General features: G+C 38.8%; 2 protein-coding genes across 8 annotated transcripts in view; one reads left to right on the top strand and one right to left on the bottom strand.

Annotated features, from left to right (window-relative positions):
• ZFYVE16 (zinc finger FYVE-type containing 16) overlaps positions 1–10425 on the bottom strand; it is a 56636-nt gene extending 46211 nt beyond the window's left edge. For 4 of the 6 annotated variants that reach the window (XM_067731113.1, XM_067731116.1, XM_067731115.1 and 1 more), the window contains exon 1: positions 9936–10424. The gene's annotated coding sequence lies outside the window, so the exon portion shown is untranslated. Of the gene's footprint in view, positions 1–9664; positions 9835–9935 lie in introns of those variants that run through there. The other 2 variants (XM_067731119.1, XM_067731114.1) reach the window with 2 other exon arrangements.
• Positions 9292–27025, top strand: part of SERINC5 (serine incorporator 5) — a 179736-nt gene continuing 162002 nt past the window's right edge. The window contains exon 1 of one of the 2 annotated variants that reach the window (XM_067731125.1): positions 9292–9770. The gene's annotated coding sequence lies outside the window, so the exon portion shown is untranslated. The remainder of the gene's footprint in view (positions 9771–27025) is intronic. The other variant, XM_067731124.1, reaches the window with a different exon arrangement.

Genomic DNA, 27025 nt, shown 5'->3' with positions numbered 1-27025 from the left:
GAAGCATACCCAACCTACCAAATACACAGAAATAAAGACAGAGAATTAGGCAAATGAGGCAACAGTGGAATATGTTCCAAATGAAGGAACGAGATAAAACCCCAGAAGAAGAACTAAGTGGCGATAAGTAATCCACTTGATAAAGAGTTCAAGGTAATGATAATAAAAATGCTCAAAGAACTCAGGAAAAGAATGGATGAGCACAGTGAGAAGTTGGAAGTTTCCAACAAAGAATTAGAAAATATAAAGAACCAAACGGAGTTGAAGAATACAATAACTGAAAGAAAAAAAATACTCCAGAAGGAATCAGCAGTAGACTAGATGATACAGAGGAACAGATCAGCGAACTAGAAGACAGAGTAGTAGAAATCATTCAAGCTGAACAGGAGAAGAAAAAACGAATTAAAAAAAATAAAGAGGACAGCTTAAGAGACCTCTAAGACAACATCAAGTGTACTAACTTTGCATTATAGGAGTTCCAGAAGGAGAAGAGAGAGAGAAAGGGGCAGAGAACATATTTGAAGACATAATAGCTGAAAACTTCCTTAACCTGGGAAAGTAAACAGACATTCAGAACCCACAGAATCAAGGAATCACAGAGAGTCCCAAACAAGATCAACCCAAAGAGAACAAAGACACATAGAAATAAAATGGCAAAACTGCCATCTGTAACAACATGGATGGAACTAGAGGGTATTATGCTAAGTGAAATAAGTCAAACAGAGAAAGACAATTACTATATGATTTCACTTATATGTACAATCTAAAAAACAAATGAACAAACACAACAAAAGAGAAAGAGTCATATATATAAAGAACAAATCCCCCTTGCCAGAGGGAAGGGTGATGGGGGGAGGAGAGAACTAGATGAGGGAGACTAAGAGGTACAAACTTCCAGTTACAAAATAAATAAGTCATAGGTATGAAATGTACAGGGTGGGGAATACAGTTAATAATTATTTAATATCTTTGTATGGTGAAAGATGGTAACTAGAGTTATTGTGGTGATCATTTTGAAATGTATAGAAATATCAAATCACTATGTTATGTACCAGCAACTAACATAGTATTGTAGATCATTTATACTTCAAAAGCAAACAAACAAACTCAGAAAAAAAGATCAGATTTGTGGTTACCAGAGGAAGGGGGTGGAGGGAGGGGGAACTGGATGAAGGTAGCAAAAAGGTACAAACATCAGTTATAAGATAAATAAGTACTAGGGATGTAATGTACAGCATGATAAATATAATTAACATTGCTGTATGTTATATATGAAAGTTGCTGACAGTAAACCCTGAGAGTTCTCATAACAAGGAAAAAAATTTTTTTCTATTTCTTTAATTTTGTATCTATATGAGATAAAGGATGTTCACAAAACTTACTCTGGTAATCATTTCATGATGTATGTAAGTCAAATCATTATGCTGTACATCTTAAACTTATATAGTGCTGTATGTCAGTTTTATCTCAATGAAACAGGAAGAAGAAATAAATTAAAAATAAAATGGATGAGACTAAATGTAAAATGCAATATTCTAAAAACTTCTTGAAAAAGCATAAGAGGAAATCTATATAACCTTGGGTTGGTGATGATTTTTTTTTTTTTTTGGCGGTACACGGGCCTCTCACTGCTGTGGCCTCTCCCGTTATGGAGCACAGGCTCTGGACACGCAGGCTCACCGGCCATGGCTCACGGGTCCAGCTGCGCTGCGGCATGTGGGATCCTCCCGGACCGGGGCACGAACCCGTGTCCCCTGCATCGGCAGGCGGACTCTCAACCACTGCGCCACCAGGGAAGCCCCGGTGATGAATTTTTAAATATAACACCAATGGCATGAGACATGAAAGAAAAAAATTGATAAGTTGGACATTATTGAAGTTAAAAAAAAATCTGCTCTGAAAAAGACACTGTTAAGAAAATGAGAAGACAAGCCACAGAGTGGGAGATAATATTTGCAAAACACATAACTGATAAAGGACTTGTGTCCGAAGTCCTCAAAAAACTCTTAAAATTCAATAATTAGATAACAAACAATCCAATTAAACAATGGGCAAAAGTTCTGAACAGATACCTCTCCAAAGAAGATATAAAGTTTGCCCAACAAGGACCTACTGTATAGCATAGGGAACTCTGCTCAATACTCTATAATAACCTAAATGGGAAAAGAATTTTAAAAAGAATGGATACATGTATATGTATAACTGAATCACTCTGCTGTACACCTGAAACTAACACAAGATTGGTAATCAACTATACTCTAAAATAAAAATTTAAAAAGATATAAAATTTGCAAATAAGCATATGATAAAATGCTCAGTATCATTTATCTTTAGAGAACTACAGATTTAAATAATGAGATACCACTTCATATCTATTACAATGGTTGAAATCCAAAAAACTGACAATACCAAATGCCCCAAGGATGCCAAACAGCAGGAACTCTCATTTATTGCTGATAGGAATGCAACATGGTACAGCCACTTTGGAAAACACCTTGGCAGTCTCTCACAAAACTAAACATAGTCTTACCATATGAACCAGCAATCATAATACTGGGTATTTACCCAACTGATTTAAAGATTTATGTCCACATAAGAACTGAGATGTGAATGTTTATAGCAGCTTTATTCATAACTGCCAAAATGTGGAAGCATCCAAGATGTCCTTCAGTAAGTGAACGGCTAAATAAACTCTGGTACATCCATGCAATGGAACATTATTCAGTGATATAAAGAAATGTACCATCAAGCCACAAAAAGATGGATGAATCTTAAATGGGTATTGCTAAGTGAAAGAAAGCAGTCTAAAAAATCTCTATACTATACAATTCTAATTTTATGACATTCTGGAATGGGTAAAACTAGAGTGACAGTACACACATCAGTGATTGCCAGTGCTCTGGAGTAGGGGAGGACTGAACAGCTAAAGCAAAGTGGATCTTTTAGGGTGGTGAAACTATTCTGTATAATACTATAATGGTGAATACAAGACATTAAGCATTTGTCAGTACCCATACAACTTCATAACACAAAGAATAACCTCAATGTATGCAAATTTTAAAAAATGTTTAGAAGGTTGGGGGACTCAGATGGAATGCAGAATGTGAAAAAAAAAGTCTAAATGCATTACGAATGTATAAAACAACCATGCTGAAGGGGGTAGAGAAATAAAGTTCTACCTTTGGAAATAAGTGGAGTCTAAAGGCAACACAAGCATTGTACTCTAGTTGATAAAGTTGTTTCTCCTGGGGGTATGGGTTAATTCTGAAACCATCATACACATATGCTGGAAATGAAATTAAATAAATGGGTGGCTGATGGTGGGAGTGAGGTTTCCACTTTTGGAGGGGAAGGTTACATATAAGCAAGGGGAGGAAGCTAGAATGATCCATGTGGTAATGAATTTGAGTTGGAGACATCAGTATAAATTCATGTTTAGCTTAATATGGACACAGATGGTTACACATTTGTAATAATTTTTTGTGTGAAATATTTATAGATATTAGCATAAACCATATCTCTTGCTCCATCAGCTGAAAGGGCCTAAAAGCAAGACGTCTTAGTGGCAATAAGCACACTGGTGCCCAGATCTTGGTTTCTCCAACAAAAGGAACCAAGGCTCCTTGGAGAAATCGCTGATTGTTAAGACTGGGACAGGAAATATACAAGATGAGCATGGAGTATCTTATAATGCTGGAAAGTAAGGAAATGCATGTGCACATACATGCACACACATAATGAAGGAGGTATGTCAAAATTTGCCTCCCATTCAGTCTTTCTCAGGAAACTACTAGAAGATGTACTTTGCCAACATGAAGGCGACACCAAGAAAGAAAAAAGACCTGACATCGTGGAAACAGGTTATCCCACAGAGGGCAGAGAAAAATGAAATTCACAGATGAGCATAAAAGGACACTTCAGGAAGATAGCTGTACAACAGGCCTAGAGAGCAACCCATCAAGATGGAGGCAGGGTGACAGACAATTACAGGAAAGATATTGCAAAATAAACGAACAGATTATCTGATGTGTGTGAATCTACCAACAGGAGATTTACACATCTTGCCTGAAAGGTTGTTAATACATTAAATAAAAGATATGAAAAGATATATTAAAAAACCAAGATGATTATTAACTCTAGGAAAAACACAGAATTATATAAGAAAGGAAGTATCATCACAATATACTACCTGGCTCAGCTGTACACAATATTTACATAAATGATGCAAACACTAAATAATAATTTAACTAAAAATTAACATATAACTAATTTGCAAATATAAAGAAGGGGAGAGGTGCAGTATTTAAACGTGGAGGCTGGTGTAACGAACATAAATTCCCGGGCTTCCCTGGTGCTGCAGTGGTTGAGAGTCCGCCTGCCGATGCAGGGAACACGGGTTCGTGCCCTGTTCCGTGAAGATCCTACATGCCGCGGAGCGGCTGGGCCCGTGAGCCACGGCCGCTAAGCCTGCGCGTCCGGAGCCTGTACTCCGGAACGGGAGAGGCCGCAACGGTGAGAGGCCCGCGTACCGCAAAACAAAAACAAAAACAAAAACAAAAACATAAATTTCCATCTTCTATAATAGGAAGTTGGTAAATCACGTCTAAAACTATGGTAGGATGGGGGTAGGGAGGAGAAGTAGCTGTATATGAGAGCAGGTTATTTAAAAACCTAGAGGTGAAAGAGTTAAATAGTCGCTGACTGTGGGGCAGCCTTTCTCAGTAAGGGTTCTGTGAGAGAATTAAGCCTTGATGCCCCTAAGGCATCCACTTTACGTAATGAATTAACATCTCTCCTGTGCATCTGAAGTGTTACTGCAGCTGACCCTTGAACAATGGGGTTTGGGTGCTGACACTTCTCGAAGTCCTATATAACTTACAGTCAGCCCTCTGTATCCACAGTTCCTCAGTAAGTGAGATTCCTGTCTGTATCCATGGATTCAACCAAGCAGGATGGTGTAGTACTGTAGTATTTATTTACTACTGGAAAAAATCCGCATATAAGTGGGCCTGCACTTCAAACTCGTGTTGTACAAGGGTCTACTGTAGTTATAAATCACCCTTGGGAGAACTGAGAAAATAGTTACTCATGTTATTTTCTGTGTTTGTGATTCCAAAGAGGAACAATTAGAAAAGCTGCTTCTGTAGAGTGGGATTCAGGGAGAGAAGGATGAGGGCAGAGGGCTATTGTTTTTCACTGTAAGTCTTGTAGGATTATTTGACTCTTTAAATTATGTACAGGTATCCCTTTGATAAACATAAATATTACCTTAAAATAAATATAATAGCAAAAAGCAATAAAGGAACTGTGAATACAAAATGTATTTTTAAAAAAATAAAGCACAGAACTCAAAGGTGTAGAAACAGTTCTCATTAGAAAAAGCCCAATAATTTTTCTTAAAAATTACAGAATTTATTACATAGTATCTACTTAAAAAGTATTTCTATCTAAATAGCACTGTACTACTAATTATTATGTTCTTTGAGTCACCTAAAAGATACAAAACAAGGTAGGATAATTAAATAATAATATAATCTAACAATATGTAAAAGGTATGACATTGAAATCTTTTGACATGAAATCTTATTAAACTGCACATACTTCCCATTTCAATCAAGATTTACTTATTGTGCCAGTAATCTACCCTTGTACAGAAGACACAAAAGAAATATAAGATATATTCCCTATTCTAAGGAAGTTTATTTATGTATGCATATGATAACTTGTTTTAGGTAGTATCTTTACTCACTTGGCCATTTATGTATTCATAATTTTATAAACAAATATTTACAATATTTACTCTGCAAAAATGATTTTTAAAAATCTCTTCATGAGTAAAACCAAATTGGCAACAACATGGAAGATTTGTCAGAAAACAACAAAACCAATAGTAAGGAGACTCCTAAAATGGTTACGGTGAGAGATGATGAGGGCCTGAACTGAGACAGGGCAGATGGAAAGGAAACAGATATAAAAGCGGCTGTTCCCATAGGGAACAGAACAAGGTGGAGGTGTCTGAGGAGTTTAACTAACATGATGAAGATATAAATTAGAAAATCAATGGTCAGGTAAACCTATTTCTGAGCTGGGGCCCATTCTGTTGTGACTTCTACTCCACACGAACACTTTCTATCTTAGTAGACACCTTCTCTTGTATATCAGGGTAAAGTGCAGGAAATAAAAACTACTCTAGGTATTTTCAACAAGAAGGTGTTTAATGCAGTGAATTGGGTGCTTAAAAAAAAATCATTGGAAGCAACTGACATGTCCTTCAGTAGGTAAATGAATAAATAAACTGTGGTACATCCATACAATCGACTATTATTCAGCACTAAAAAGTAATGGCTGGGCTTCCCTGGTGGCGCAGTGGTTGAGGGTCCGCCTGCCGATGCAGGGGACAAGGGTTCGTGCCCCGGTCCGGGAAGATCCCACATGCTGCGGAGCGGCTGGGCCCGTGAGCCATGGCCGCTGAGCCTGCGCGTCCGGAGCCTGTGCTCCGCAACAGGAGGGGCCACAGCAGTGAGAGGCCCGCGTACCGCAAAAAAAAAAAAAAAAAAGCGGCTAAAGAATGGGAACTTTTGGGGAGTGAAAGCAAGGGAGAAAGCTAGGATTACTGACAGGTTGCCATCGCTAGTGACTGGGTAGACAGAGGTAGCACTGACCATAACAGGCAATACAAAGAGGAGCAGGACTGAGGGAAAACACGAGTTCACGTTTGGACTGGTGTTTGAAGTACCTTGAGAACATTCTGGGGGAGATGTCCGATAGGCTGTTGAATATAAGGATCTGGAATGCAGGAGAGAAGTCTGAGATAGATAAAGATTTGGGAATTGGCAGCACATAGCTGTTAATAGATGAAATCACCTAGGAAGAGAATATAGAAGAGGATAGGAGCCTGACATCAGATAACTAAAGGTCACAATTGGTGTTCTTAAAGCCACTCTGAAAAAACTTTGCCCATAGTTCTATGTACTTCCATGAAAAAATATCCAATATATAATGCTAAAAGACAAAAAAATCAAATTGTAAAACTTCATGCATAGTACAAATCCATTTTTACAAATAAGTTGTAAAAAAAATTATAGTATTAGCAAAGTCATAAGAAAAAAAAATACAGAGGAGAAAACACCAAACTTTTCACAATGGTGTCTGAGATTATGTAAGCATAACATCTATATTACATGTTCTTATAGTATTTTTTTAACAAAAATATACTACTTCTATAAACAGGAAAAAAGATAATTTTGTTCCTTTCCTTCAAAAAAAATGATAGCATGTATCCTTATAACGTAAAAAGATAATACAAATCTGTTAGAAAAACACTTGGACACTGGACCATAAATGGGCAAACAATATGAACAGATAACTAGTAAGATTATGAAAAAACATTCAATGTACAACCTGCATTACCAAAGTAACACAAATCAGAATACATACCATTCACTGCCTACTAGATCAGAATATGATCTTTTTAATAATAAAAGTACTCAATGTTGGTAAGTGTTTGATAAAAAGAGCATCTCAGACATGGCTGATAGGAAATAAACTGGTATACTCACTCAGGGGAACAATGTGATAATATGCATCAATCGATTCAAAAAGATTCCTAACATTTGATCTAACGATTCTCATTTCATAAATTCAAGAAAATAATCCAAAACAACTGAAAATATGCAAAGATATTTTGCAAAATCATTAATTGAAACAATCTAAACACCGATATTAGGACACAGAAAATTATGTAGGCATCATATGTGATGTTTATGTCTATCAAAACTTTTTTTTTTAAGTATATACTCTATGGCCTAGCAATTCCACTTCTAGAGAAACACTAGTACTTAGGCTCAAGAACACATTATAAAGAACTTTCAATGTTGCAATGTCTGTAATAGTGAAAATTGCAAAGAACCTAACAGCTCATCAATACAAGAATGATTAAATCAGCTTTTTAAAACTGTGGTCTGAGGAACCCTAAAGACCCCAAGAGCTTTCGGCGGGTGAGGGCCTTTCTGTTCCAAATACCGATCTGTGCAAGAATGGATTTTCTTAGTATGCTTCAGTTTAAACAAGGTAGCGCACCAGACTGAAGGGCAAAGCAAATATGAGAATCTAGCCGTCTCCTATAAAGCCAGACATTAAAGTGACCTACTAAAAATGTAAAACAATGCCATCTTTCTCACTAAATTTTTTTTAAAATATAGTTACTTTAAACAATATAATTTAATTCAATATATAATGGGTTACTGTTATTTTTAAATGAATAAGTAAAAATTTTTTAATTTTCTGAGTTTTAATTTCTAAAATGGTATATATATACTGCATTAGAAAACAAAAACTCTTCTAGTCTTCGATAATTTTTAAGTGTATAAAGGGCTCCTGAGACCCACTGGATTAAATAAACTGTGATACCATCATATTATGTAATATTATAACTGGGGATGATAATTAAAAGGGAATTTATATTTATCTGTAATGTAACTGTTTCAAAAGACACTTTGCTCATGTATCAGTTGTGTAATCAAAAATCATAAAGTCATGTCTGTGAAGCTTTTTAAAAATATGGGGAAATGCTTAAAATATAATTTTAAGCAAGAAAAGCAGGCAATCCAACTGTATATAAAATCTCATTATTTCAATTAAGAAAATGCCACGGGAAAAAAAAGACTCAGGTGAAAACTCAAAATTAACTATTGTTGATTACCTTTAAATGTGGAATTAAAGTTGATTATTTTTCCTTATTCTTTATTATATTTAATTTTTTTACACTAAACATGCGGTTTAATATCCAGAGGAGAAAAAAGGGAAATTAGGTGAAAAATTGTATATAGTTCTACTAGATCAAACCACTGAACTTGTGCCAGTTCAAAAGACAAGCTCAAAATAATAAATTAAGGAACCTAATTCGATCAACAAACTGCCTATTTTATTAAAGGAAAAATATTAAGTTATCAAATGTATGGGCTGGTTTCCACACGAGTCAAACTAACAAGAACTCCCTTAGTCTGGAATATAGTATCATGCAGTCACGGTAGTACAAATAAGTTTATAGTTTAAAAGTTAGATCATCTTTTACCATTTTTCAAAGGTACTAAAGAAAAGGTAGACGAAGGGACACTAGCGCGTCCTTCTGGTCTAAAACGATGAGAAAATGCGTCGGTGCGAGAATGGGCTTTGCTAGAGCACGGGCGGCGGTGACAGATTCCTCTGCGGGGGCAGAGTCATTTCAGCGCAGAGGCTACCACTCACTCCTCGGGAGCGACAGCCCCTCCTGCAGGCTCAGCCCTTTCCCTGGAGGGACAGGCGGCCCTGGGGGCTCTTCTCCCTTCATCCGCTGCAGCCTGGGGGTTGTTCCCCCGGCAGCGCCCAGCACTCCTGGAGGCCCGGGTGGGTGGGACCCGGCAAACAGCGGCCGTGATTGCCATCCTGGCCTGGTCCGGCCCAACAGGCTTTACCGAGGAGCCGCGAGGTTTGAGAGTCCTTATTTCCCAGCCAGCTCAGGGGGGCTCGGAAAAGGAATGGGTCGGGGGCTCAAGGCTCGGCCCCTGGAGGAACAGGAGGGCCAGACCCAGCGCCTAGGGCAGCGCGACCAGCGGTCACCCCGCCCCCTCCCCGAGGGCAGCAGGGGTGAGGAGAGGCCAAGACGCCTGTTCCAGGGGGCTCTTACCTCCCCACACCCCTGCGGAGCTCTGTGAGGCTTGACGAGACGCCGCGTTAAGGAGTGAAGAGCGACCCCGGCCGGGAATCCAGGGTGTGCGCGATGTCGGCTCAAGGTTTGTTGCCCCCCTACCCCCCCGACCTAGGGAGAGCAGACAGCGCAGGCGCAGAGAAGGCTTTCTGTGCCTCACACGCCCCCTCCTGCGTCCGCGGCCTCCCTGCTCACGAGGCGCCTGCGCGCTGCCATGCCGGTTCTAAGCCCAGGGCGCCGCGCTTCTTACCGGAAAGGCCTGAGGAGGTTATGGGGTGACTGGGGTGACTGGGGCTCCTGAAGATCGGCCGTAGGTCGGGACTCGGTTTCCCACTAGAAGCCTTGGAGCCGGGATCGGGAGACGACTGCGTCCGTGTCCGGCTTCCTCTGCCCTTCGCTGACCTAGACGCAGCTTCCCCCGCCCCCAGCCTCCTGCGTCCTGCGGCCTGTACTGGACACACCCGCCTGCTGGGCAGCCAACGCGGCCTGCTCCCCCCAGCGCTGCTGTCTTCCTGGAAAAAACCTCACTTTTTTTGCTTCGGGCTGGTTTTGCAACCACGCGCAGCCCCCTTCCCCCTCACACCCTGGCAGCAACCAAAATGCTCCTACCCCGCTGCCAAGCCTTAAGCCCTCCAGACGACTGGCCATTCCCAAGGGCTCTGCCTTTGCCTCTCCTTGCTTTAGTTCTGCTTTTCTGACAGTGGCCGCGAGAACAGCTGCCTCCCCGGTCTGAAAACAAAAGCTAACTCATCCGGAAAGTAAATGGCAATCATGTGATGTATATTTGTGCTTGTTTGAGCTTTACTGTGTTCACCACAAGTTTCCTATAAACTTAAATAAGGGAAGAAGAGACATCTGTGTGAGGTCAGGGTATTACAGACTGGGGAAAAGAATCCGTCGGTTGCCAAAAGGTTTTACCGGTTCAGAATTCATACTGCTCTTTCAAAAATTTCAAGAGTTTTAGTATCTCAGGAATATGTAAGTCTGATGTAATTTGCGGTGAAAGATTTGAGAATCAGCGTTCAAATCCCAAATATGCAAATTGGACAAGCATGGTTACTGATCTTTCAAACATACTTCGTCTTGATTTTCCCAAATTCTGAAATGAAATGGTGTGGCTTTAGTTCAACGATGAAACTTGTATTGATTGCTTAAAATAATTTATTGAGCATCTGCTATGTGACAGACACTGTGTTAAATGCTTTGCTTAGGTCATCTCATTTAATCCTAAGAATAATCCTGCGAAGAACAGCATGCATTTTCTCTACTATGTGTCCGGTGTTGCTCACAGATAAATAAAATGGGGTCACTACCCTTATAGAAACACAGTCTTACAGCAAAGATGCATGTATACAAGTACATATTGAGATAGAAGTATTTATATTGCACAGTGTGAGGACAAAGACTAGAAATAGGAAACACTAAGACCTTAAACAGGTAAATGGGAAAAATATATACATGAACAGTCAATTCACAAAATAAGGAATTTAAATGCCTACTGCATATTTTACTAATGTTCAAACTCATTAATAATGAAAAGAAGACAAAAGAGGTATTATTTCCCATGGGTCTAATTAGTTTGTTTACATTGTGAATAGACTCCATTGGTGAGGGTAGAATGAAATGAGCACTCATACCCTGTTGGGTATGAATTAAGTTGGGGATATAAATTAAGACAAAGATTTTGGAAAGTTACTTGTCAAATCATACCAAGAAATGTTCACATGACCTAATTCAGTACCTTCTGTTTTGGAAATTATAAGGAGATATTTCAGAATACAAAGATTTAGATGAGTAACAGTAAGGAAAGTAAACAAGGTACCAAAACCCAATTACCTTTCACATATAAATTGTACTTTGTATCACATTTATTTTTTATGGGTGTTTCCTCTATACAGTGCATTATGCTAGGAGTTGTAAGGACTGTAACGATGGATAATTTATGATTTTTGCCCTGAAGAAGTTCACAATCCACTGTGTCATTTATTTATTAACGTAAATAGCTGAGAGATTGCTGCAGTATAGTAAAATTACAAGAGCTTTGTATAGATTCTTGGTCAAATTTTCTGTGATTTCCTTTGTTGGTTGAAATAAAGAAGAAAGCTACACATCAAATGCAATGTCAGATAAAATATTAAGGAAAAAGAGTCCTTGGCAAAAGTTGAGTAATATTACTGACATATTCAATGTATCATCTTCTACCTAAAGATTCTATTTATAACTAAATGTTTTCTGGACTTGGGGAAAGTCATCATCCTAGTTATAACATACTTGGTCAATTTATTCCTTAGACTAACTAGTCATCACTTGGATCATCAGCAGTTTTTATTATTTTGAAAGGTAACCAGGATCCTGATGATTTTAAGAGGCTTAAATTCCACTGTAATATGAACTTCCAAAGCTGTTCCCTTTTCATAAGTAAACTGGGTGGAGAAAATACCAGAAGCAAATGAAAATAACTATTACAATTATTCATTTGTTTCATGGCTGGTCTGAGACTAACAAGCAGTTTTAGAACAAAGGATTCATTGCTCCAAAATACAGAATGTGACATGCAACTGTTAGTTACCCATCTGCATTTAAGTGATATATAACCACACTAAAACACCCATGTTACAAGGAAAAGAGCTGAAACAGCTTTTTTAAAAATTGTCTGCTGGTCTAGGGCCAATAGGGTCAGCTATTTGGAACAAAGTCACCAATGAAGAAATGGTTATAGTTTTGGTGACCGTGCGAACTAGTGTTTAAAAATGCATAGAAAAAGTTTGGAAGGAATTCCACTAAAATATTAACTCTATTTTTGGAAGGTGAAATTATGAGTGATTTCTCCCTCTTCTTTCGAGTGTTCCATATTTTCCAGGTTTTTTTGTAATGAGAACATATTACTTTAATAATCCAAGAGGAAAACTGGAATGATTCCTTTTTAAAAGTATTGCTGAATTCATAATTGAGCCAACCAATTACCTTATATTCATTATGCAATCTCTGCATACAATATATTGCATGACTGTGAGTCATCAGAGGGAAATATACCCGAAAGGATTGATGAGCACTTGTGTCTGGATACTGTCTTAGAGGTGGTGCAAGGTACAGTGATTCCCAGGACAGATGTTTTGTTTTGTTTTGTTTTTAACACATTTATTTATGTATTTTTGGCTGCGTTGGATCTTCATTGCTGCTCGGGCTTTCTCTAGTTGTGGCGAACAGGGGCTACTCTTCGTTGCGGTGTGCGGGCTTCTCATTGCGGTGGCTTCTCTTGCAGCGGAACATGGGCTCTAGGTGCACGGGCTTCAGTAGTTGTGGCGCACTGGCTCAGTAGTTGTAGCGCACGGGCTTAGTTGCTCCGCAGCATGTGGGATCTTCCCGGACCAGGGCTCGAACCCTTGTCCCCTGCGTTGGCAGGTGGATTCTTAACCACTACGCCACCAGGGAAGTCCCCGGGGCTCAGGTTTGATACAGGTTCAACATCATGACATGGGTTCTCTTGTTGAGGGGGGTCAGATTTCTTTGCCAAATATTTCTAGTTCTCTCTTCTGGACACGTGATGGCGGGGTATCTTCTGGCCCCCTTGTGGTTGAATAGGGCCAAGTGACTGATTGAGGCAAATGAACTGTGAGAAGTGACATGTGTCTTTCTAGACTGGATATTTTACTTACCAATGTGAGGCTCTCCAGAGCCTCCTTTCCCTCTGGGACAGCAATAGACCAGACTTGATACTGTGGCCACTCCATTAGTGTGAGTACTTGAGGGATTCCAGAGCACTTCTAGAACAAGAAATAAACCTTGTTGTTATATGCCACTGAGATTTGGGGTAATTTGTTACTGCAACATAGCTTACTTAGCCTGTCACGGCAGATAAACTTTGTTTTATGTCTCTGAGATTTGGGCGTGGCTATTCTGAACCATATACCAGGGTGGTGTCTCAATGACTATTTACGGCAGCATCGTTTCCCAATGTGTTTTGCCTTCACAAATAAATTATTCTATACTTACAATTATTATGATTTACCAGGTAAATACATTTTGTTGTAAACACATGCTTAACCTCTACTACTACTAAGAATGATAGTGAATATTTTTTACTTTTTTTAAAATGTAAAACATCAATCACATAAAAGTACAGAGACTAGTGCAATAGAACTCTCAGATTCAAAATCAACTCATGGTCACAGATCTTATTTTACCTATAAACTCACCCACTCTATCCCTCACCCCACAACTGAATTATTTTGAGGAGAATCTCATTTATCTTTTCTTTTTGTGGTACGTGGACCTCTCACTGTTGTGGCCTCTCCTGTTGCGGAGCACAGGCTCTGGACGCACAGGCTCAGCGGCCATGGCTCACGGGCCCAGCCGCTCCGCGGCATGTAGGATCCTCCCAGACTGGGGCACGAACCCGTGTCCCCTGCATCGGCAGGCGGACTCTCAACCACTGTGCCACCAGGGAAGCCCTCTTTTTTTTTTTTAACATCTTTATTGGAGTATAATTGCTTTACAATGGTGTGTTAGTTTCTGCTGTATAACAAAGTGAATCAGCTATACATATACATATATCCCCATACCTCCTCCCTCTTGTGTCTCCCTCCCATCTTCCCTATCCCACCCTTCTAGGTGGTCACAAAGCACCGAGCTGATCTCACGTGCTATGCGTCTGCTTCCCACTAGCTATCTATTTTACATTTGGTAGTGTATATAAGTCCAGGCCACTCTCTCACTTCGTCCCAGCTTACACTTCCCCCTCCCTGTGTCCTCAAGTCCATTCTCTACGTCTGTGTCTTTATTCCTGTCCTGCCCCTAGGTTCTTCAGCACCTTTTTTTTTTTTTTTTTAGATTCCATATATATGTGTTAGCATACGGTATTTGTTTTTCTCTTTCTGACTTACTTCACTCTGTATGACAGTCTCTAGTTCCATCCACCTCACTACAAATAACTCAATTTCCTTTCTTTTTATGGCTGAGTAATATTCCATTGTATATATGTGCCACATCTTCTTTATCCATTCATCTGTGGATGGACACTTAGGTTGCTTCCATGTCCTGGCTATTGTAAATAGAGCTGCAATGAACATTGTGGTACATGACTCCTTTTCAATTATGGTTTTCTCAGGGTATATGCCCAGTAGTGGGATTGCTAGGTCGTATGGTAGTTCTATTTTTAGTTTTTTAAGGAACTTCCATACTGTTCTCCATAGTGGCTGTATCAATTTACATTCCCACCAACAGTGCAAGCGGGTTGCCTTTTTTCCACACCCTCTCCAGCATTTATTGTTTCTAGATTTTTTGATGATGGACATTCTGACCAGTGTGAGGTGATAACGTCATTGTAGTTTTGATTTGCATATCTCTAATGATTCGTGATGTTGAGCATTCTTTCATGTGTTTGTTGACAATCTGTATATCTTCTTTGGAGAAATGTCTATTTAGGTCTTCTGCCCATTTTTGGATTGGGTCATTTGTTTTTTTGATATTGAGCTGCATGAGCTACTTGTAAATTTTGGAGATTAATCCTTTGTCAGTTGCTTCAATTGCAAATATTTTCTCCCGTTCTGAGGGTTGTCTTTTCGTCTTGTTTAGGTTTCCTTTGCTGTGTAAAATATTTTAAGTTTCATTACATCCCATTTGTTTATTTTTGGTTTTATTTCTCTTTTCTAGGAGGTGGGTCAAAAAGGATCTTGCTGTGATTTATGTCATAGAGTGTTCTGCCTGTGTTTTCCTCTAAGAGTTTTATAGTGTCTGGCCTTACATTTAGGTCTTTAATCCATTTAGGAAGTGCTCTAATTTCATTCTTTTACATGTGGCTATCCAGCTTTCCCAGCACCACTTATTGAAGAGGCTGTCTTTTCTCCATTGTATGTTCTTGCCTCCTTTATCAAAAATAAGGTGACCATATGTGCGTGGGTTTATCTCTGGGCTTTTTATCCTGTTCCATTGATCTATATTTCTGTCTTTGTGCCAGTACCATACTGTCTTGATTACTGTAGCTTTGTAGTATAGTCTGAAGTCCCAGAGCCTGATTCCTCCAGCTCCGTTTTTCTTTCTCAAGATTGCTTTGGCTATTTGGGGTCTTTTGTGTTGCCATACAAATTGTGAAATTTTTTGTTCTAGTTCTGTGAAAAATGCCATGGGTAATTTGATAGGGATTGCACTGAATCTGTAGATTGCTTTGCGTAGTAGAGTCATTTTCACAATGTTGATTCTTCCAATGCAAGAACATGGTATATCTCTCCATCTGTTTGTATTGTCTTTAATTTCTTTCATCAGTGTCTTATAGTTTTCTGAATACAAGTCTTTTGTCTCCTTAGGTGGGTTTATTCTTAGGTGTTTTATTCTTTTTGTTGCAATGGTAAATGCGAGTGCTTCCTTAATTTCTTTCAGATTTTTCGTCATTAGTGTATAGGAATGCCAGAGATTGCTGTGCATTAATTTTGTATCCTGCTACTTTACCAAATTCATTGATTAGCTCTAATAGTTTTCTGGTAGCATCTTTAGGATTCTCCACATATAGTATCATGTCATCTGCAAATAAAGTAAAACTGAAGTGACAATTTTACTTCTTCTTTTCTGATTTGGATTCCTTTTATTTCTTTTTCTTCTGTGATTGCCATGGCTAAAAATTCCAAAACTATATTGAATAATAGCGGTGAGAGTGGGCAGCCTTGTCGTGTTCCTGAGCTTAGAGGAAATGGTTTCAGTTTTTCACCATTGAGAACGATGTTGGCTGTGGGTTTGTCATGTATGGGCTTTATTATGAGGTAGGTTGAGGTAGCTTGTCTCCATGCTGACTTTCTGGAGAGTTTTTATCATAAATGGGTGTTGAACTTTGTTGAAAGCTTTTTCTGCATCTCTCAGATGATCATATGGTTTTTCTCCTTCAATTTGTTAATCAGGTTTATCACATCGATTGATTTGTGTATACTGAAGCATCTTTGCATTCCTGGGATAAACCCCACTTGATCATGGTGTATGATCCTTTTAATGTGCTGTTGGACTCTGTTTGCTAGTATTTTGTTGAGGATTTTTGCATCTATGTTCATCAGTTATATTGGCCTGTAGTTTTCTTTTTTTGTGACATCTTTGTCTGGTTTTGGTTTCAGGGTGATGGTGGCCTCATAGAATGTGTTTGGGAGTGTTCCTCCGTCTGCTATATTTATCATATCTTTACATCTCTAAATTTTTTCAACACGTATATTTAAAAGATAAGCACTTTACAAAGTAGAAATAATAATGCAATGAAATCCTTTTCTATCCAATATTAGTATCTTACTTCAATATGACTAACTTTGTTTTATCTATAGCCTTACCCAACCTTTATTTGAAGAAAACCTCACATCATATAATTTTGTTCATAAATATTGCAGTATGTATTTCTAAAATAAAATAGCTCTTCACAAAAATATATTAATAATACCATTATTACACCTGAAAAATTTAACAGTAATTCTTCAATAATGTCAAATATTTAAGCATTGCTGTCTATATTTCCAGTTGTTTCATAAATGTCATCATTTTTAAATAGCTTGTGTGAATCAAAATCCAAATAAGGTCAACAAATTGAGATTGGTTGATGTCTAATAAAGTTCTTTTTTGTTCCTGGCAATTTGTTTTTTTAAAAAGCCATGTCTTTTATCCTATAAAATTTTCAGTATCTGGACTTTTCTGCACCTCCCTCTGCATAGTATCTTTTAACACGTGTCTCTTGCCTGTGTGTTTCCTGTAAACTTGTAGCTAGATCTAGAGGCTTGGTTTGATACAGTTCAGTTTCTTTGGCAAGGCTACTTCATAGATGGTGTGTACTTCCATCAGGAGACACATAACACCTTGTTGACTCTCTTTCAGTAATGTTAGCAACCATTGATAATCACTACTTGGATTTATCCTTTGATTTGGAGTTTGCAAAATGGTGACATTCTAATCTATCATTTCTTTTTTTTTTTTTTTTTTTTTGCAGTACGCAGGCCCCTCACTGTTGTGGCCTCTCCCGTTGTGGAGCACAGGCTCCGGACGCGCAGGCTCAGTGGCCACGGCTCACGGGCCCAGCCGCTCCGCGGCATGTGGGATCCTCCCGGACCGGGGCAGGAGCCCGTGTCCCCTGCATCGGCAGGCGGACTCTCAGCCACTGCGCCACCAGGGAAGCCCCAATGACTTTTTTTTAAAATAAATTTATTTATTTACTTATTTATTTTTGGCTATGTTGGGTCTTTGTGCTGTTCGCAATCTTTCTTTAGTAGTGGCAAGTGGGGCTACTCCTCATTGTGGTGCACCGGCTTCTCATTGCGGTGGCTTCTTTTGTTGTGGAGCATGGGCTCTAGGTGCATGGGCTTCAGTAGTTTTGGTACGCGGGCTTCACTAGTTGTGGCACGTGGGCTTAGTTGCTCTGCGGCATGTGGGATCTTCCCGGACCAGGGCTCAAACCTGTGTCCCCTGCACTGGCAGGCAGATTCTTAACCACTGTACCACCAAGGAAGTCCCTCTTCAATGACTTTTAATCTGTTTTCATTTCAATGATGACTTGTCAATTTTATTACAGTCTGCACTTTTCTTGCTGTTCTTCTATATATTAGTTAGATTTAGATTTGACTAAGGGTATTAGTAGCCTCCAAAATATCTGAGGCTTAAACTAGATGCTTATTTTCCTTTTGCCTTAACATCCAGATACAGATGGTCTAGGGCTTCCATAGAACTCTGTTCTATGAAGTCAACACATACTTAGGATTCTTCTAGGTTTTTACTCTATCAACTGTGGCCTCTATTCTCACCTCATGGTCCAAGATGGCTCTTCAGCTCCATCTATCATGTCCATATTTCAACTAGCTAGGAAGAGGAAGGTGACATAATGGGTCAAAGGGTTCATGTAAGCTGTTCCTTAAGGAGGGTTCTCTGAAGCTGCTGCAGGATACTCTTGCATATCTACATTGTTTAGGACTTATTCCCCTGGCCATATATAATTACAAGGAAGACTGGGGAATTATTTTATTTTGGGAGGCCCTGTATGTCTTTATTTTGGAGGGCCCTGTGCCTTGCTGAAAATTCTAATGGGAGAATGGATATTGGGAAGAAATAGCAATTTCTGCCATACTCTAACTGAACCATGGTACCATTGGGAGCTCCCTTGTTGCAAGAACACAGATTCATCAAATAGCATGGATCTGAACGGGCTCTGCATGATACTTGCAACTCCAGAATAAAGGCTGACTTCTCAATCACACTGGGACACACTATTAATGATCGCGTTGTCAATGCAATCAAAAACAAAACTGTCCCTCCACCCCTCACTGTCTTTCTTCCCCTCGTCACATTTTTAGAAGGAGTGTTTGCTCTCACTGACTCACTTCCCCACCTCCTTTATTTATCTTCAACCTTCTCTAGAATGGACTGTCCCTGAATACTCCACTGTACTTGCAAATACTAACAGTGACCCCATGAAACTAAATTAATTGGGTGTTTTTCTGTTGTCTTCCTTGGCTTCTCAGCATCTGGCAAAGCTGACACTTCCTCTTTCTTGAAACCCTCTCTTCTGTTGGATTCTATGACACAACACTATTCCAGAAGCTCTGTGTAAATTCCCTTTGTGAGCTTCTCCTCTATCAGAACACAAAATAGTGGATCTCCTAAGAGCTCAGTTCTAAGTCCTTCTTTCCACCACTACACATAGTTGAACTCATCTACTGCAGGCTTCAATTATCACATGTGCTGAGAATTCCCGAAACTACATCTGTAATTTGATCTTTATTCTGCTTTGCAGTATCTTCCTTTTCTTTCAGTGTCTGAGCAAACAACTAACTTGTCTTTGATTAGCCAAAGCTGGTTCTTTATTATCCATCTGAATGCACAGAAATTTTAAAAAACATGTGAGCTTGTCAGCAAACCATAGACTGTATGCCATATTAAGAGAAAAAATTATTATAGCTTATCATCATAGTATTTAGTCTTTCATTCCTTAAACTGTCAACCAGTATAAATAATTACATATCTGCTCTTTCTCAGACACATTCCCTACATATTATTGAGAATTTAAGAATAGAAACTAAAGACAATGTCTCTTTTATAGAGAATTTTTAAATATAGTTGAGAACAAATATATGCATTGTATGTATACTGATACACATTCAGTATTGGCTAAATAGATTCAATTGCGGGTTTTATCAATATTATCAATATTATTTCTTTCTGGGGATTCTCTTTAAATCATCTACATCTTTCGTTAATTTTTTTCCACTAAATCTGGTATTGTTTACATGAGGCAATAGAGTATAAAGCAGTAATTCTGCTGTTAATTTGAAAAGATGATTTCATTATTACAATAGGTCATTGGCAGCTCTAACCTCCAATGACCTCCTTTGTTATTCTGTTCATAGATACTGCATGGTTAAATGGGATCACAAGTGTAAGTGAAACATAATTATAGCATTGCTTACACTGAGCATGACTGAAATAAATGTATTTATGTTTAACAATAAAAATATAAAAATTATACTTGGTCATTGTTATTAGAATAATATTTTAACATTCCTTTTAAGGTGCCTCTAATTTATCTTTTCTGATTTTCTTTCAGTACCTTTCGTCCATTTGTGCCAATTTTAGTGCCTGGTTCTTTTTCTTGATCAATTGTTGGTCAAAGGCAATTTGGAGAACATCTGCCATTATACCATAGTAACTCCTCTTTTCTTCAGAAGTTCCAAGTACTTTCTTTTTCCCAACTTATTTTTTTAAACATCTTAGCCATTTTAAAGTGAACTGTTCAGTGGTATTAAATACATTCACATTGTTGTGCAACCATCACTACCACCCATCCCCATAACACTTTTCATCTTGTGAAACTGAAACTCTATACCCATTAAATTCTAATTCCCATTCTCCCTTTCCCCCAACCCCTGGCAACCACCATTATACTTTCCGTCTTTATGATTCTGACTAGTCTAAGTACCTTGTTTAAATGGAATTATACAATATTTGTCTTTTGTTACTGGTTTATTTCACTTAACATAATGTCCTCAAGGTTCATCCATATTGTAGCATATGTCAACATTTCCTTCCTTTTTAAGCCTGAATAATATTCCGTTGCATGTATGTACCACGTTTTGCTTATCCATTCACCCACTGATGGACGCTGGGTTGCTTCCATGTTTTAGCTATCGTGAATAACACTGCTATGAACATGCATGTATTCAATGTTTTTGAAAGAATGTTTACCAGATGTCATAGACAAACCCAGATAAATTCTTGCCTGAATTCTGAGACTGATGAGCAGGTGTGGTCTCCTGGCCTTGAGTCTCTCACAGGGCCTAACATTGTGCCTAGGGTAAGTCTGCTGACCTTTGACTGTCCATTGGTGTATGTGTTGAATTAACAACATGATGGAAGTGTGCATGGTCAGAGCCTGGGGATTTATAAGGACTTACTTTGGAGTCACTGTGGATTCAGATATTCCTATGGGAAATCCTTAATTACTGTTATCTACAGAGATTTTCTCTTGAGCGAGCCAATTACCCCAAAGACTAATATACCAATCTCATGGGGTTGGGGGAAGAGTTGGGGGACAGGGTGTGGGTAAACCTTGTCTGCCAGCTTTCTCAGAATCAAAGAAGGTAGAAAGATGAGGTTTCACCATTAGATGTATAGACTTCCACTTAATAATTTCCCTGGTTTCAGGACTGAGCCTCCTGCATTATGTTTAAAAAAAAAAAATCACAAAAAGGGCAGTTTTTAAAAGAAACTTTTGAAAACAAAAGGTTCTAAAATTCAGCATATCAAAAGTCAAACTCTTGCTATCCTCCCCAAACCTTCTCTTCTCACAGTTTACTCACCTTGATAAACGGCAGTTTTATCCTCCTGGCTCAGAATAAACTTGGCCATCGTTCTTCACTCCTCTTTTTTTTTCCTCCCTTCACACTTATATTTATCAATCAATAATCCTCTTGGCTCCGCCCCCAAAATATATCCATTTCTCACCATCTGGGGTGAGCTACCGTGATCTTTAGTCTATTGCAGATTGTTCTACTAACATTGACTTTTGATTTGTTGCCAACAATGAATCTAGTTTATCTGCTTGGACTAATAAACCCTACTTGCCTTTGTTTTTTCTTGCCATAGCCTTCTGCTCTGGGTATGACCCCAGCTACTCTGACTTGTGGTACCTGTGAGCCTCCTTCTGGTCTAATCACAGTTTTGGATTTCACTACCTTAGACCTTCCCTACACCAAATCCAGGCAGGGAGGGTACTGATGGCAAGGAAAGGAAAAATGCAAAAGCAGTAGACTATCTGCCTTGCAATTCTGTCCCAGGCCATGCAAACAATTCTTCAGAAAATAACTGTGAATGTCCCTGTGCTGGGTATCTGTTTATTTGTCCTCAGATCTGTTCCCTGCCCTTCCCCTGTTTTGCTCTGTATTGCAGGACCCTCACCGCTGCAAACTGCATTTTGCAAGCTCTTTGACAACTGATTTCTATTAGGATGGACCACTGAGGAGACAATGACTGGAGGTTGAAAGGTGAGAAGTAGGAAAACCAAGGCACTTCTCTTTTCTCTCTCTGCTTTGTGTAACACGTCAGGCAGGTTCCATCTCTCTCCAGGCTTCCTCAGCTCTGGTTCCACCACCTCCTCCCTTTGTCCCTCTGGCTGTGGGAGCAATAGCGGTTTCCTGCCATTGGTAACTTTGTGTTACTTCACTGACCTCTGATGGCCTTCTCAGCTCTCCCATCACTTTTGTGACTAGTTTTCCACATTAAATTTTCTCTATTAAAGTATCTCAGTTCTGTTTTTCTGCCTAGAACCTGACTGATGCTGCCACCTTTCAAAGTCCTGCCAGATGCTTCTAATACCTGCTCTAGTTTTATGCTCATAACCAGACTTTCCCCCTACATTGCTAATATTTGTTTGCTTTCATATCTACCCTGAAAGTTTAAAGGAAAATTGTCCACCTTCTATAAAAGTGAAACATTTTTAGAATCGTAGCCTAAATGATTTATTTCTCAAGACCAGAGATAGCAGCTTCCAGTTTAGTGAATTCCTATCAAGTGTTGGATACTGAGCTAGCTAGACACTTTGAAAATATTTTCTCGAATCCTTACAGTAATGTGCAAGGTAGTTACTACTCCCTACTTGTCAGAGGAGAGAACTGAGGAACAGAGAAATGAAGTAACTTAACCAAGATTACATAGCTCATAGGTGGTGAGGTTCGGCTTCACACGTATCTGTCTGATATGACCATTTTCCACTGCCCCGCTCCACCTTTCTAACATGCCTACCTTCACGTTAATCATTGTTTGCTCATCCTTGTGATTTAAATAAGCACTAATAGGTTTTATTATATACTTTCATAGTAATTTTAGGGCCACATGAAAGATACATGAATTTAGGAAATATGAAGTACCAACATAGGGAACCAATTATGTCTTGATTAGATCAACATTTGTACATGGCTTCAACTGTCATTCCAACTACTATTTGTACACTTGAGCTATGGAAACAAAATCTAATTAATGAGTTGATCCTATCATGTAAAACCAGTCATACGTTTCAATATCCGTTGAGCTCCACAATGAAGTTAACCCAAAACAGATACTTCCCTTCATTCTACAAAAACTGGAGAAGCAAAACAAAAGTAGCTGTTTTACCTAATTACTGAACCTCTGTTCTGAATGCAGGAAGCTACTTCCTAAGAGAAGCTGCCATTTTTAGCAAAGAAACAGGGCCTATAATAGAAGCAGTTCTCAAGCACTGCAAGATTTCAATCCAAAAAGTACCTTATTTTCTCACAAAGATGAGAGTGTGCACACACAAGTTTGTATGTTATTTATCAAGCACCGTGTCCACAGAAACTAGAAAGGAAAGTATGAACCAAAGAAGTGTTGAGGCCAGGATCTCAAGTGGGAATTAACAAAAAATGAGGAAAGAACAGATTTCACTCGAAATAGAAAGTGAAACATGATCCTAACTTTCCCCTTTTGGCTGTCAAATCCCTGAACCCCAGCATTTGCCTTCAATAGTTACAAATCCTCAGACGGAATATGGTCTAATTTCACAGATGACACTCGGGTATATCCACAAGTAGATTTGTGGATTTTCCTGTGACAAATTGGCATTCCATATTGGTTTCTCACTGATGCCTGGCATTCACTGTTGCCAATTCCTTCCAATATTGGCTGCTATATGTTAAAAAATGACAAATAGAATGGACTTGAGGATATGGGGAGGGGGAAGGGTAAGCTGGGACGAAGTGAGAGTGGTATGGACATATATACATTACCAAATGTAAAATCGATAGCTAGTGGGAAGCAGCCGCATAACACAGGGAGATCAGCTCGGTGCTTTGTGACCACCTAGAGGGGTGGGATAGGGAGGGTGGGAGGGAGGGAGATGCAAGACGGAAGAGATATGGGAACATATGTATATGTATAACTGATTCACTTTGTTATAAAGCAGAAACTAACACACCATTGTAAAGCAATTATACTCCAATAAAGATATTTAAAAAAAAAAAGACAAATGGCTTATACTATATAGCTGAGTAAAACACAAGCGTCCTGTGATCCCATTCACCTGAAAAACAAACAAACAAACAAAACCACCTCACAATGCACAATCTCATTATACATTTTTAAGACAAATGGAATGCCTGTGCCCCTGATCCCTTATATTAGCACAGATGATCAGAAGTTAATTCTATATCATTCTTTATCCCAATGCAAGGTAAAGGTACATAGAGTTTAGTTCTGATTAACTCACCAAAGAGTGATAAAAATAAAAAATTCTACATTTGATACTGATTTTGAAAACAAAAAATAAATTTTTATTTTTCAAAATAATCTGATTTCTACCATTTAATGGGGGCATTCTGTTTACTGTTTTAGGCCAGGCCTTTCAAATGCTTTCATGTGGAACTTATTATAAAATTATTTTCTAGATGTCCACTGACTATAAACTATGTTCATTACTGCCGACTTAAAAAAACTGCACAATGTGAGAGCTGTGAGTTAAGTTTTATTTGGGGCAAAATAAGGACTATAGCCTGGGAGACAGCATTTCAGATAGCTTTGAGAAACTGCTTCAAAGAGGTAGGGGGGAAGGTCAGTATATGTGTAATTTTGGTGAAGGGGGAGTACATGCAATCAAGTACATATATATATATTTTAAACATCTTTATTGGAGTATAATTACTTTACAATGGTGTGTTAGTTTCTGCTTTATAACAAAGTGAATCAGTTATACATATACATATATCCCCATATCTCTTCCCTCTTGCGTCTCCCTCCCTCCCACCCTCCCTATCCCACCCCTCTAGGTGGTCACAAAGCACCGAGCTGATCTCCCTGTGCTATGCGGCTGCTTCCCACTAGCTATCTATTTTACGTTTGATAGTGTGTATATGTCCATGCCACTCTCTCACTTTGTCCCAGCTTACCCTTCCCCCTCCCCGTATCCTCAAGTCCATTCTCCAGTAGGTCTGTGTCTTTATTCCCATCTTGCCCCTAGGTTCTTCATGACCTTTTTTTTTTTTTTTAAGATTCCATATATATGTGTTAGCATACAGTATTTGTTTCTCTCTTTTTGACTTACTTCACTCTGTATGACAGACTCTAGGTCCATCCACCTCATTACAAATAACTCAATTTTGTTTCTTTTTATGGCTGAGTAATATTCCACTGTATATATGTGCCACATCATCTTTATCCATTCATCTGTTGATGGACGCTTAGGTTGCTTCCATGTCCTGGCTATTGTAAATAGAGCTGCAATGAACATTGTGGTACATGACTCCTTTTCAATTATGGTTTTCTCAGGGTATATGCCCAGCAGTGAGATTGCTGGGTCATATGCTAGTTCTATTTTTAGTTTTTTAAGGAACCTCCATACTGTTCTCCATAGTGGCTGTATCAATTTACATTCCCACCAACAGTGCAAGAGGGTTCCCTTTTCTCCACATCCTCTCTAGCATTTATTGTTGGTAGACTTTTTGATGATGGCCATTCTGACCAGTGTGATATGATATCTCATTGTAGTCTTGATTTGCATTTCTCTAATGATTAGTGATGTTGAGCATTCTTTCATGTGTTTGTTGGCAATCTGTATATCTTTGGAGAAATGTCTGTTTAGGTCTTCTGCCCATTTTCGGATTGGGTTGTTTGTTTTTTTGATATTGAGCTGCATGAGCTGCTTGTAAATTTTGGAGATTAATCCTTTGTCAGTTGCTTCATTTGCAAATATTTTCTCCCATTCTGAGGGTTGTCTTTTCGTCTTGTTTATGGTTTCCTTTGCTGGGCAAAAGCTTTTAAGTTTCATTAGGTCTCATTTGTTTATTTTTGGTTTTATTTCCATTTCTCTAGGAGGTGGGTCAAAAAGGATCTTGCTGTGATTTATGTCACAGAGTGTTCTGCGTATGTTTTCCTCTAAGAGTTTTATATTGTCTGGTCTTACATTTAGGTCTTTAATCCATTTTGAGTTTATTTTTGTGTATGGTGTTAGGGAGTGTTCTAATTTCGTTCTTTTACATGTAGCTGTCCAGTTTTCCCAGCACCACTTATTGAAGAGGCTGTCTTTTCTCCACTGTGTATTCTAACCTCCTTTATCAAAGATAAGGTGACCATATGTGTGTGGGCTTATCTCTGGGCTTTCTATCCTGTTCCATTGATCTATATTTCTGTTTTTGAAGCACCATATTTTTTTGTAGAAGGTTTCTGCTAGTCACAATGAGCAGACGTCACCATGAAAGATTTTAATGCTTTTACAGATATGAGGAGATACAAGAATTGGGGTCATAAAATCAGCTCCTGAAAATATCTATCTGAAGACCTGTTCCACCAGTTTTTCCCAGAGCACAGAGTGCCTCATTTCTGCTCTCCACTCTGAGCTCCTTTCAGGGGTGTGTTGAAAGTCAGCAGCTGCAGCACATGATTTAATCCTTGTAGAAGTAGACGGCAAGTACCAATGGCAGGTGCCAATTTATAGTTGACATTACAAAACATATGGGCGTATTTTATAATCTTATTTTTAGAGACTTCTAGGGAAGACTTTTTCATAACCTCTCATTATTGAGTGCTGCCTCTAGGAGAACAGCTAATCCTGTTCTATTTACCCCAGGACCCTTTTTGCTGAGATTTACTTTCTTTTCAAAAACACCATAGTGCTAAGGCATTTAGCATTCCAGGCAGGAGTTAACAATGCATCCTTTAAAGATCTAGCATTTAGTCAGCAGTCAGCAGATCTGGTTTAAGGCCTGTCTCTACCACTAACTAAGCTATGTCATCTTGGGAAAGTGCTTTAACTTCTCTAAGTTTCCACATCTGTACAATGGGGTGATAACTACAGCTACATGTCATTCACAGGGTTCATGTGAAATAATG

The sequence above is a fragment of the Pseudorca crassidens genome, chromosome 3 (assembly GCF_039906515.1).
Source record: "Pseudorca crassidens isolate mPseCra1 chromosome 3, mPseCra1.hap1, whole genome shotgun sequence".
In the NCBI taxonomy this organism is placed as follows: Eukaryota; Metazoa; Chordata; class Mammalia; order Artiodactyla; family Delphinidae; genus Pseudorca; species Pseudorca crassidens.
The sequence above is the reverse complement of the archived record's forward strand: the minus strand, read 5'-3'. Positions and strand labels throughout refer to the sequence as shown.